We start from the raw sequence: 12957 nt of genomic DNA on the forward strand, positions 1-12957 counted from the left end.
AAGCATGCAGGTGGGGGAGATTGTGACCAGGCCCTTGCTGTCCCATCACAAGTGTTGAAATTGCCAGCCAACTTGCCACCTGTATGTGGAATGGTGGGAGACAGCTGGTCTGCCTCAGGCAGCAAAATGTTTTGGACTGGCACTGGCCAACTCATTTATTAAATCTGGGTGAAGCCACTGGGGGAGGGAGAGGCCTTATGCAAAGACCCTGGTTGGTAGGGGACATATTTTGAATTAAACAAAGGCTCAAAAGACCAGTGGCATTATTGGTTCTGCCAACAGGCTTATGAGTTGAAACACCGGCCATATGCTCTTGAACCCTTTGTCTCCTCAGCATGAGCAGCAGCTGGGGCTTAGGCAGAATTCTTTCCTCAAGAACCTCCATTGCTTGATCCCATATGTCTAGGCCAGGCTCATACATGGGTGTAGTAGTATTTATGAAGACAACTTCTAGGGACTACCTGATCTCAAATGAATCCACCACAGGAAAGATGCATGCTGGTTGCTAGGAGCAAAGGAAGAGCAAATTATGGAGATTCTAAGGATTAGAAAATAAGATAGAAGCAGGGAAAATGCACTAACAGGGAGGGGGAAACAACAGCTCTTTAGGACCCCAGGGATTCCTATTGCCTAGTGTCCAAATAACTCACCAGTCACAGCTCTGGCTTCACTCATTGGCTACAACCACTGAGAGATAGCAACATCCAGACTGGTTCAGTTTGCATAAATCACTCCGAAAGATACCTGCAGATTTTGCTTAATAACTTTCTTTCTAGGAGGGCTGGAGACTTACCTTTTTTTGAAAATGAAAGCTCAGATTCTTCTCAGGGCTGTCCATGAAGTCCTTTAGGGGCATCACAACACCAGTAGGCACTGGGTTGGTGATCGCTGAAGGATGGAGATGTTTTGGGGACCATGAGGTGAGGAAATTCTGAATGCTGGGTTCAGCTCACAGTTGCTTATTCCAATGTTAGCACTACTAGTTTGGAAGCACACTAGATGCCTTCCCCCTGAAATGTCTCAGGTGAAACAAGACTTATGGATAAGTCAGCCACTGGAGAGCTGTCAGAACATCTGAATTTTATAGGTCTATTCATTCCATCTTTCCCATGAGCATCCAACTAATGAGTCTGCATTTGTTGATATTTGATTTAATTGTGCCTCTGCTGCCTCTGAATCTGTTCCAGTCTTCTAATTATTCTTAGCTTTATGCTTCTGTTTAGCCTAAACCTTTCCTTCCTTCGCTTCAAAGCCTTTGCTCCTTGTTGCTTCCTGCTCTGAGATTTTGAATAATTTTCCTTCCTTCCTTTATAATGTTACCTTGAAGATGTTTCCGAGCTATGATCATATCCCTCGTGACTCTTCCCTTTTTCATATTACAAAACTTTTTAGCTCCCCGACTTTTTCCTCTTATGATACATTATTTCTATCCATGCATAATATTCCCATGAACATGTACCCCAGGACCAGAATGGCAGCTCTGACATATTAGCTTATTTCACGATAGTTGTTGTATTTCTCCCAGTCACCCCTTTCTCTACTCCCTCTGGTGTATTGTAGGGGATTTGTATACTTGGTCAGGATTGGAGAGTAGTTTCATCTTACCCATTTTTAACATTGGTTAAGGAACAGACTCTGTTGGACAAGGAATAGTTCTGCATGATAAGAGACCAATTGGTCGAAATCCCTGACATCTCCTGGTGAGCCTTGGAATGTCCCCCAATTGAAACCCTGGAAAGTCGTTGCCAGCCAGTCAACCTAGACATTACTGAGCTGGTTAGACTAACGGCCTGACATAGGAAACACACAGGAAGCTGGTAGGCTTGCGACTTGCTGCTTATTGTTACAAGGGATGCTTCCATTTTACAGGTGTTAGGATGCTGTCAGCGGCTCCCAGCTGGTTGCCCAGAAAAGTATAAAGATAGGGAAAGTTTCTTACCGCCCTTTTTTCTTTCAATCTTTATAGACAGAGGTTATAGAACCCAGCCTCTTGGATAATGCTGTTGTCCCAAGTGAATCTCCACCCCCTGTCTCTCCCACTTCCTCATTTGTCATCATCATCATCATCACCTCCTCTATGGGTGCTGCTACATGCCCTCTGTATTTGAGCTCTTTGCTCTCCTACTTTTAAGGCTCGCCAGGTTCTGGGAGATGGAGGTTCTGGAATGCTTTCTAATGACAACGTGTTGTGTCAGCCTAGTGTTACTCTGGCCCACGCATGATTTCCCAACTTTTCCACTCATTTGCCTCTGAGCTGCAACCTCCCTCAAACCCCTTTTGTAAATCTATACGGGCTTCCCCTTCCTCCTCCCTGGAAGGGTCAGGATGGGGAGGCAGTCTTCACCATTCCTTCTCTGCCCAGTCCCTGACAACAGGTAGATCTCGTCTTATGTGGACTTCACATGAAATTGAAGATTTATGTGGATTGTTGAAAAATTAAGTTAATAACTGCAGAGAGTGGGAGGTAAGGGGAAGCAGATGGGAGATAAAAGGTTGACAATCCTATTAGCCATTGGGAGAGTGTTTTTTTGTGTGGTTGGAGAGTTGGTGGAATGTGGCAAGAGAATGGAGGTTGCCAAGAGTGTTGGAGGCAGTCGGAGGAGGATCAGAGGAGGCCGGAGAGAAACGCAGAGGAGATTGGAGAGTCGTTGGAGTGATTTGCTGGGTTTTTCTACGGTTCTGGCTTTATACAGTTTTGTTTACCTGTGCAATAGCCAGGAATGTAACCCCAGGGACTCATTTAGGGGAACATGACCAGTTCGGTCACACTGGGTGCGGAGCCTTGGGATGCTGCAAGTATGATGTAGAATGGAAGGCAAGAGGCAGCCAGGGCACAAAATTTTGGCATTGCAGAGGGTGCTGCTCAAATTTGAGACCCGAAGGTCCATCACTGGTAACCCCTGTGTAAGAAGAGAGCTACCTGTACTACAATTTGTTTTTTACTAAATATGGATCCATTCTGTGAAATGAGAAACAAGCACAAAGGGCAGTAGTCTAAGGCAGAACTACATGTTGCTCTTAGTAAACACGAGTCCAAGGCCACATTTGCAGATGAAAGCAAAACAAATGCAGAGACCAGAGAGTTGGCAGAAAGGACTTTTAAGTTCCTCCATTGCTCTTTTCTTCTTTGTTCCACCTCCCCTCTCGTCCAGGTGTGCTTCTTGGTTCAGAGACCAGCTGAGGGGAGAAAAAGCAATACCAGAAGAAGAAGAAGAAGAAGAAGAAGAAGAAGAAGAAGAAGAAGAAGAAGAAGAAGAAGAAGAAGAAGAAGAAGAAAAAGAAGAAGAAGAAGAAGAAGAAGAAGAAGAAGAAGAAGAAGAAGAAGAAGAAGAAGAAGAAGAAGAAGAAGAAGAAGAGTAGTAGTAGTAGTTTGGATTTGATATCCCACTTTATCACTACCCGAAGGAGTCTCAAAGCCGCTAACAATCTCCATTCCCTTCCTCCCCCACAACAGACACCCTGTGAGGTGGGTGGGGCTGAGAGACTTCAGAGAAGTGTGACTACCCCAAGGTCACCCAGCAGCTGCATGTGGAGGAACGGAGACGCGAACCCGGTTCCCCAGATTACGAGTCTACCGCTCTTAACCACTACACCACACTGGCTCTCAAGGACCGCCTCTTTCCATATGAACCAACCCAGACCCTGAAATCATCTTCTGAGGCCCTTCTTCATGTACCTCCTCCTTGAGAGGTCTGGAGGATAGCTGAAGTGGCTCCCCTTCTGTGGAATGCTCTCCCCAGGGAAGTTTGCCTGGCACCTTCATTATACACCTTTAGGCGCCAGGCAAAAACATTCCTTTCTAACCAGGCCTTTGGTTGATCTGATTGACATCCTATACCCTTTTACAATGTGGCTCTTTTGGGTGTGTGTTATTGGGTTGTGGTTTTTATTCTGATTATATATATTGTGGTTTTTATGTTGATCTTTTCTGTGAACCGCCCTGAGACCTCCGGGTATAGGGCGGTATATAAATTCAATCAATCAATGGTCTGGGGAGAGCAATTTGCAAGGAACAATTGCTGGGTGAGGGTCAGATTAAGCACCCTCTTCCACTGGCTGATTCTCCCTTGCAAGCATAACTCGAAACATGTGCATCTGTGTTGGGATAAAAATCTGCGATTGGGGATTTTGTGTTTTGCCCGTAATGCATGGTGGTGGGCTGAAACATATCAGGATTCCTCGTTCATCTCATCTGGAGTTACCCAATCTCTGGACCTTAGTCCAATTAGAAAACTCTCCCTTTCCTAGCCGGTGGCCCAATCCTTCTCGACTTCTGCTGCTCGGTGTGTATCGTTTTCAATGTCATGTTCAATGCCCTGGCAACCCTGCGCAACGATAAAAGAAAATGACAGGCCCGTTAAGACACAGCCACTTTTCTTGATCAGCGTCTATGATTGTAACCGAGCACTGTACTTAGTTATATTGATTTGCCTCTGAGAGCTCTTTCTGCCATATAAATCTCATCAGAAATCTTTAAAGATTGGGCTCTGCGAGGCCATTGTTTCTTTCCCACCCCTTTTCCGAGGAAAAGGAAACAAGAATTCTTTTCTCAATGTTTTCAGGCAGAACGGGCATCTCAACCACTTCCTCTGAATGTGTGCACATTTTAATGTTTGGAATGCTACCAAAGAAATGGCCACTTACTCACCCTGAACAAAACACACACACCAAAATAAAAAATAAAAAAACTGGCTTTATTATGATTAACCTTCTATGTGTAGAGAGCTGTGTGTATGCATTTATGCTGCGATACAAAAGAGCTCCTGTCGTTTTATACGGATAAAATGTGAAAGGTACAAATAGGAAGCATTCTTGACAGCCTTTAATTCGGGAGAAGGGGAAAAATACATGTATTGTGTCTTGAGCATTCAGCCCAGGGCCTGTTTTGTATTTTAGAAAATGTATTAATGCAGCTTAGGATGAAGCTTCACTTTCTTTGGTTGTCTTTTAAGATAATAAATAAATAAATCCAAACCAGGCACATTCGAGTGAGGTACCGCATGTGGCAAAGCTGTTGAGCCTTTTGTCACCGGTTGTTTTCTGTTCAAAATAATGCTTCCTGCCCCCTCCCCTTCCCCGGCTGCTTTTCTCTCTCACAAAGTAGCTGGAGAAATAACTAGGGAGACGGGGAGGGTGGTGAAAGGTATTGATTCCCTCACATGGAATTTGCAGCCTCCATCTTTCAGTGTCTGGGTAGCAGGGAGATCACCATCCACTGATATTAGGGAAAGAGGGAACGAGAAGAGGCTGCGTTCTCCAGAAGATCAGCGGTGTATTGATGGCTCAAGAAATGTATGCCGTCCCGGTTAGGGTTGTGTACTTATTTTTCTGGCTCGGCTCCTGTTTCTTTTAATAGCTACATAGCAAGCTAGTGGAGCTTGCTCTGTCACTGTCTTTGAGTGCCAGGAAGTGGCTCCCCTGTTGAATTTTGCACGCCTCACAGTTGTTCAAGGCCAGGAGCCTGGCCAACTCGAAGCAGTTCTTATGGGAAATGGAATACATTTCACAGCTATTATTATAGCCTGCGACCATGTTTCAGTGAACACCTCTGCATTTATCACACCTTCTTCACCATTTGGGAGTTCCAACTAGAGACTTTTTAATTGTTATTTCAATGAAGTGAATATTAGGGAAATATTTCCACAATTTCACAGAGAATATTAATATGTTGTTCACCTCTTGCTGATCTCCGCAAGCCTGAGAGGACAAGTATAAGTGTGATGACAGGAAGAGTAACAGAAAGGACTAGCTGGACCCACAACAAAACATCGCAGAGTAGAGTTTGCCCATTAAGGATGCCAGCCAGTCCTTTTCCAGAATATTCCATTGCATCCCCTTTGTTTTCTGACCTCCACCATTCCATGCTCTCTAAGCATGCTCAGCTCTTATCCACCCTTCCACAATTGTTTCCCTGAAATTGTTTTCATATTATTATTATTGAGATTAATGCCTGGAGAGTTCAGGGTTTCTAAATAGGGCTGTCAGCTTCTTCCGTCTATCGGTTGTGCAACAGTCAACTTGCACACTTTTCACATTGTGACATCTTCTTGTCAGGGGAAGACCGATGAGAGCAGGAGTCTATCAACATCTGGAGGGCTGTGGTCCTAGCAATTTGTAGCTGCTAATAACTTCAGAAAGGAAGCCAAATGTTGGTTCCAGCAGCGAAAACAAGGAATAAGTGGGAGCCAGTCAAGCTTTCAGAACAAAACCAAACCTTGAATTGCGTCCTGAGAGACACAACTGTGCTCCTTGCTGACCCTGCGTGAGAGAGCAATCTTGTCGAGTGATCTAAGGAAAAACAGATGTTTAGAAGAAAGCAATCGGAAAAGAAGAATAATTCATTGGTTAATTAGGAAGCATACATATGGAAACAGACAGAAAAGCCTTGACCTATAAGTGGTTTTAGCTTGGGATGCAAGCAAAATTATGTTTGAGATGCTGCTTGTACATGAATAAATAAATTGTCTCAGTCTCAGAGTTTTATAAAGACTCAAGAGTACAGTGGTGCCTCGCTAGACGAATGCCCTGTAAGACAAATTTTTTGCTTAACGAAGAGATTTTTCGAGTGGAGGTTGCCTCACTAGACGAATTCGTTTTACGAAAAATTCGTCTAGCAAATTGCAGTTTCCCATAGGAATGCATTGAAATTCAATTAATGTGTTCCTATGGGCAAAAAAATTATTATTTTTTCAATGCATTCCTATGTGATTCGCTAGATGAATTTTCCGTTATACAAATTGACCCGTGGAATGAATTAAATTCGTCTAGCGAGGCACCACTGTACCTTCTACTTGACAAGTATGGCTTCTCATACTATTAACCCAACAGGTCTTTCGGGTTCTTCTGAAAAAATAGCTGAACGCCTATTGTCACATTAGTTTAAGCTCTGGGCTAGCTTAGATGGTAGAGCATGAGACCTCAGGGTTGTGGGTTCAAGACCCCCTTTCCTGTATTGCAGGGGGTTGGACTAGATGATCCTAATGGTCCCTATGAGTCTGAGGGTGTGTGAGTTAGAAGATGACTTCTTTATTGCTTGGCCTATGCCACAAGGTCCGGTGTCAAGGTCCAGTATCAGAAGACTGGGCAGCCTGTACTTATCTACTCAGATGTAAATTCAGTTGCGTTCAGTAGGACTTAACCTTAGGTAAATCTGCATAGGTACCAGCCTTTCTTTTCTTGCATTTGGGTTTTTGTATTGGCCTCGCTTGGTCCTTTATCCTTGGTTAACGTTAATTGTTTATATCCAAACCCCCTCTGTTGAAATAAGTTCTTTTTAAAAAGCAGGTTAGAAAAAAAACCAGTTTATTTAGTAGTATCATATAAATAACTTGTTACAAAAATTGATTTTCAAAAAAGGTAAATTCACTTCTTGTTGTGTATGTGTGAGAAATTACTGCTCAAACAAATGAAGCAGGGGAAACATTACATTGAACGAGAAATATAACAGGCAAGTAGGTTTGGGAAAGGGAAATCCACATCATGGGAAAAGGTGAAATAAAGAGAATCACACCAGAAGCGTTAGGGAATCTTGGGGCACTATCCTCTCTGCATCAGAAGCAAGTCTCACCATCTCCAGAGGAGCTTACTCAGGGGTAAGTGTGCACAGGATTGCAACGCTCGTTATTCGAACTTGCTGCCTAATCCCTCTTGATTTAATCAGTGCAAAGGAGCCTGTGTTGACTTACGATCCAAAGTGGCGTTCATGGCTAGACTGATAAAATGGCCGCAATTCTGCTTTGAGAGACAAGCATCCTCCCTTTTTATCTTATTTTGCTGCAGTGCCCATGTGCTGCAGCCATTGAGGCTGGCTGGGTCTTAAAACAGCTTCAATGGCTGGAGGGTGACTGGGATATGGGTTGAAATGAAGCTGATCAGCCCATTCTCCATTGAATTGAAAGATACAGAGGTGCATGTCAGGGGGGTCCGATCTGTCTAGAAAACATCGCCCTCTGCTTCGGAAGACCTTCCTCTTCTCCGCTGATGCACAGCAACAGTGGCAGAAATGCATTCCGCACATGCTCAGAGGCACCGCAATCTAGTGTCATTTCATGCCATCAAAGATTTGAGGCCAATAGATCTCAGTGGTGATCCTTTGTCCACACCATGAGGGCAGCAGGATGTCTTCCTGGCTGGGATACAGCTAAAACCAATTGTTCCCCTGTGAACTAGCCAGGGTTCCCATTCTGGCTTCCATCTCCTCCCCACCCCCCTTAAAAAAAGGAAAGAAGTGCAAACAAAAATGGTCACATAGAAAGAGCAGCATCTGCCCTATTTTATCCTTGGGCCTATTGGTTTCAATTAAAAGAAATCAGTATGGAAAAGGCCATTTATTATTTTGAAGGGTTTAAAATGCGCAAATAACAATAGGCATTTGCCCAATTGATGTAGCCCCCGCAATATGTGGCTGAGATGCATGTTGCAGCTATTATAAGGCCATGAAAGCAGAAAAAAGCAAATCCCATCGTAATTCATATCACAGAATATACAGTGTTTTGAAGACGTTTTTTCTCTCTCTAAAAGTTTTCTTGGAATCAAAATAGCTTCATGTTTGCTGTGTGGTTCCCCCCCCCCTTTAATTGTTTGTACCTGAATGCCTAATAATCCTATACATTTTTAATAAACACTAAACTAAAAGATTTTAGAAAACTAAAAGCTTATAATAGAAAGTGTATCCGGATGTATTTACATAAATAGTGCAGTCTTCTAGGAAAGACCAAGTGCCCAGGGAGGCGAAAGGGTTCTCTTGCTAAATATGACACTGCCCCTCCCCCCATTTTTTTTGGCCTCCAATATATCTGGGAAGATAGAAGACATATTTCTGAAACCTCTATGAAGTGCACAAGGTTTAAAACCTCACCAAATCCCAGTTCCATGTGAAATTCCGTGGCACTTCTGCTTTCCTGGCCAACGCTAGGATTACCAAATGGGCAGGGGGGGGTGGGAATTGATCTGGACCTGTGAAACAGCAGCTTGACCTTCAGAAATTGGTAGGTGAAGATTATCATAGCATACAGATGAACATTGTCACCTAATGTCTGTGCAAATCAGGCTCGTCTTAAAGACACAAGAGCAAGAGTCAATAAAAAAGTTGGCAACCTGACTTGCTGCAACGATGGTCAGTCTGCCTTCCATGAGATCATTTCTTACAATTTATTTTCTATTATCTTTCTCATATATGCCCTCAAACTTCTGCCTTCACCCTCCGGCAAAAAGTGTGTGTGTGTGTGTGTGTGTGTGTGTGTGTGTGTGTGAAACATCAATGGATAATTATGACCTCTTTTGCTTTAAGGAGAATTTTGGATATGCAGTTGTTGGATGAGACCTTCAGCATACTTTTGCAAAGTGTTGGTGCGTCAAAGATTGTCTCAGCAGTGCCTAAATTAATCTGCCAGCTCAGGCAATGTAAGAAATCAATGACATAAAAATAACAACTTGCTTCATTCACTGCTAATAATTATGCCAGCTACTGCATTTTCCTCTTTAGAAAACCTTCAAGCTGCTAACAGCATCACGTATGATTTCAGTCACTGCTTTCTCCTTTCCCCCTTAATTCATTTACACACAAATCTCATAATAGCTACTTGGCTATTTCCATAATGCTTATCATTAGCAACTCTTTTTAATCAATATGTGTTTTCTCCCCTCTGCGTCTTGAGATCTCGGCAGTCGCAGAGCAAGTGATGGATAATCGCATTTAAAAAATTCAAAATAAGGGACTCTCTAGAGAACCATTATTTATCTCTTAACGGGTGGTGACATGACCCGGAAATAAATATTATGATCTAGAATGAGGGTCAACCCCACAAAATAAGCAATAGAGTTTTTAGAGCAAGACATTTTAGTATGCATATGACGGCTCATTTATGTATCCATGCTCAAAAGAGCTGATCTCTTCTCAAAATGAAAGCAAACACCCCAGTCCTAACCTCAGCAGATTGACTCAGAAGTAAGCTCCACTCACTCCAAGGAAAGATGCTTAAGATCAGAGTCTAAAATGTCTGTCATTCCAGATATGGCTCCTGAGTCATATCATTCCATGAGCAGAGTGAATTAACCCAATTCATTCTGAGTTGGCCAGACAAGACATTAAGATGAGCAGGCTGAAATGCTGCAGGTACTGATTATAATCATAATTAATTCCTTTCCATGGGCTACCATGCAACCCCTATCAATGTCTACTCAGAAGTCCTATTGCGTTCATGGAGGCTTGCTGTCCAGATAGGCATGTATACAATTGCCTCCTTAGTCTGAAATCCTAACCCCCTTTACTTGGGCATCAACTCCCAGTTTCTGCCAATCACTGTTCCTTCAGCTACTTCATCAAATATAGCGTGAGCATATACTGTTGCAATTTCTGTTCTTTTTACTCCATCCTCGCACTCGAGACATGAAATCTTTGCTCGCAGATTTTTGCTTTTCGTTGCACTTTGGGGGGAAATATAAAGCCTTAGTCATATATCAACGAAGTGTGAACTGATGCCAAACTAATACTATTTATTAAAAAAACAACAACCATGCTTGTAAATTGCACGGATAGAAAACCTTAGGTGATTAATGCATAGTATGTCAGCCTTCAGAGAACGCCGTAATTCATTTTTAAAATTCAGTTCGGCATCTTAATTTTGATGCCAGTATGTTAAATAGTTTATAGAATATCTATGCACAAGCTGCGGGTGACTTACTGTCATTTTATTGATGAGGCGAAACACTTTGTCAATAAAATGCAAAGTTCTGGCGCGAATCGCCTGCTACTTAGTGTCACTGATTCCCGGGATGAGGGTCGCACGCTACTTAAGCCATCAAAGTGCCACAGCATTAGTGTTGCTAATCCTGGCTAAATCAACTTAAGCCATCAAAGAGAATTTGCTACATCAGGAGAAAAGTACAATCAACACTTGTTCATACGATCCACTCAACCTTCTAAGCCTCGGTGGTGCATTTGACACGGTGCTGTTTTAAGGCAAAGCAGTTTCTATGGCCTGTCCAAGACTCAAGATGGTGGTGACAACCACCACGTCCAGCCGCTCTCAATTCCAAAAGAGCTTTCAAAGGTTCCCGTTGGTGTTTTCACTCCAGGAAGTGTCAGCAATCATTCCTGTCTCCTGTCCTGCTTGCTTTGGGGGAACATCACATATGGCAGGGGTGGGAAATGTATCTGGACTACAACTCCCATCAGTGCTGACCATTGGGAGTCCCGTGTCATCTAGAGAGTTGTAGGTTTCACACCTCCTAACGTAGGGTAATGTTTGCCAGGTCTGGTGCCATTGGCCTTTCATCATTTCCTGTAAAGCGAAGCAGGAAGAGGTCCCAGCAAGATGGTTAGCAGATAGTGGTTGGAGTTCAGTCTCCCAGAAAACACTTGGTTTGTGCCTTCTGTTTCACCCATTTAACTGCTTGTAATTTCTGTCAGCTCCTTTCACCAGCCTTGAGTTTTGCCTGGCCCTGACCTCTGCTTGCTATTGTTTCTCATTGTACTGCTAGTCCTGATGTCCAGATTTTACGTCTTGAGAGTCATCTAATCCAACCCCCTACAAGGCGAGAATCTCAACCAAAGCATCCATGACAGATGGCCATCCAACCTCTGCTTAAAAACCTCCAATGAAGGAGAGAAAGTTAATTGCTAAATTCTCCCAAGTTTAGATAAATGGAGCTTTTATTTGAGAAGGCATTGGGAATTTGGATGGGCTTTCTGAATTGCAAAATGCAAAGCCCTTCTATTGGTTTCAGCACTGATACACTCTTCCTCATAGAATAGGGCAAACCTTTGGACTGGTCTTCAAAGCAACCTCACTTAATTTTACTCCTAATATTTGCTGTTTCCTTTCAATCCATAACGAAGCACTTTGCATTTTAAAACTACTGCAGTGAGAGCTTTCATAAACTACTGCATTGAGAGCTTTCCTAAAGCATCGCTAAATGTCTTGTTTGTTCAACTTATTCGCAGCTGTGTATTTTAGGCACACAAGCTTTTAAGATGTTCCAAAGTAAAATAAATCTGAAATGGCATCTAGCGGATTCCTTCCGAATCTTGTATGCTGTACAATATAAGGAGGCAGCTTCAAACCTGACTGTGGACTGAACCTGCTAATCTATGATTCTTGTACTTGCATCTTAAAGTCAGAAGATTGACAATAGCTTTCAAGAGACCTGGATGTGGTTTAAGAGAGGTTTCACTTCTAGTTGTATTGTTGTCTTTGCTGAAACTGGCTTAGTGGTTTTTTTTGAAACAATCCCCCCCCAAAAAAATTGCCAAGTGGCATGAATGTGAAATGTACATGAACCCTCTTTCCAAACACTCTCAAATCTCCGTTGGAGAAACACACTATATTGTCCATCTCCAGCGAAAGACACAAATAGAAAATTAGATGCATTGGTGGGAAATAAAAAGAAATAAGTCTAAAACCAATTCAAATGGTTAGCTATGACTGTGACAACATAAGTCTAGCAAATCTGTTTGGGAACCAAGAGAAAATGTTTCCTACACTTTCCGCCTGGGATCTTTGTCACAGTAAAGATTTGCATCTATGACAGTTCTTGCACCATTTTCTTTTAAGATGCTAGTGCACAGTGGTACCTCGGTTTACAAACTTAATCCATTCTGGAAGTCCATTCTTAAACTGAAACCATTCTTAAACTGAGGCACGCTTCCCCTAATGAGGCCAACCGCCACCGGTGCCCTTCCACCGTTCGGATTCCGTTCTTAGACCAAGGTAAAGTTCGCAAACCGGGACACTACTTCCAGTTTTGCGGAGTTCGTGAACCGAATAGTTTGTAAACAGGGCTGTTCTTAAACCGAGGTACCACTGTACACAAATGTAACCTCAGAGCATACCTCTGTCCTTTGGCCAACAAATATTGATTGGGTTGCAGGGGGAATGGTAGCATTGTAAGCACAATATTTTAGGATTACCATCCTCCAGATGTAGCTGTAATAGGAACCATACCCACCCTGGGTCC

The sequence above is a fragment of the Zootoca vivipara genome, chromosome 8 (genome assembly GCF_963506605.1).
Source record: "Zootoca vivipara chromosome 8, rZooViv1.1, whole genome shotgun sequence".
NCBI lineage: Eukaryota > Metazoa > Chordata > Lepidosauria > Squamata > Lacertidae > Zootoca > Zootoca vivipara.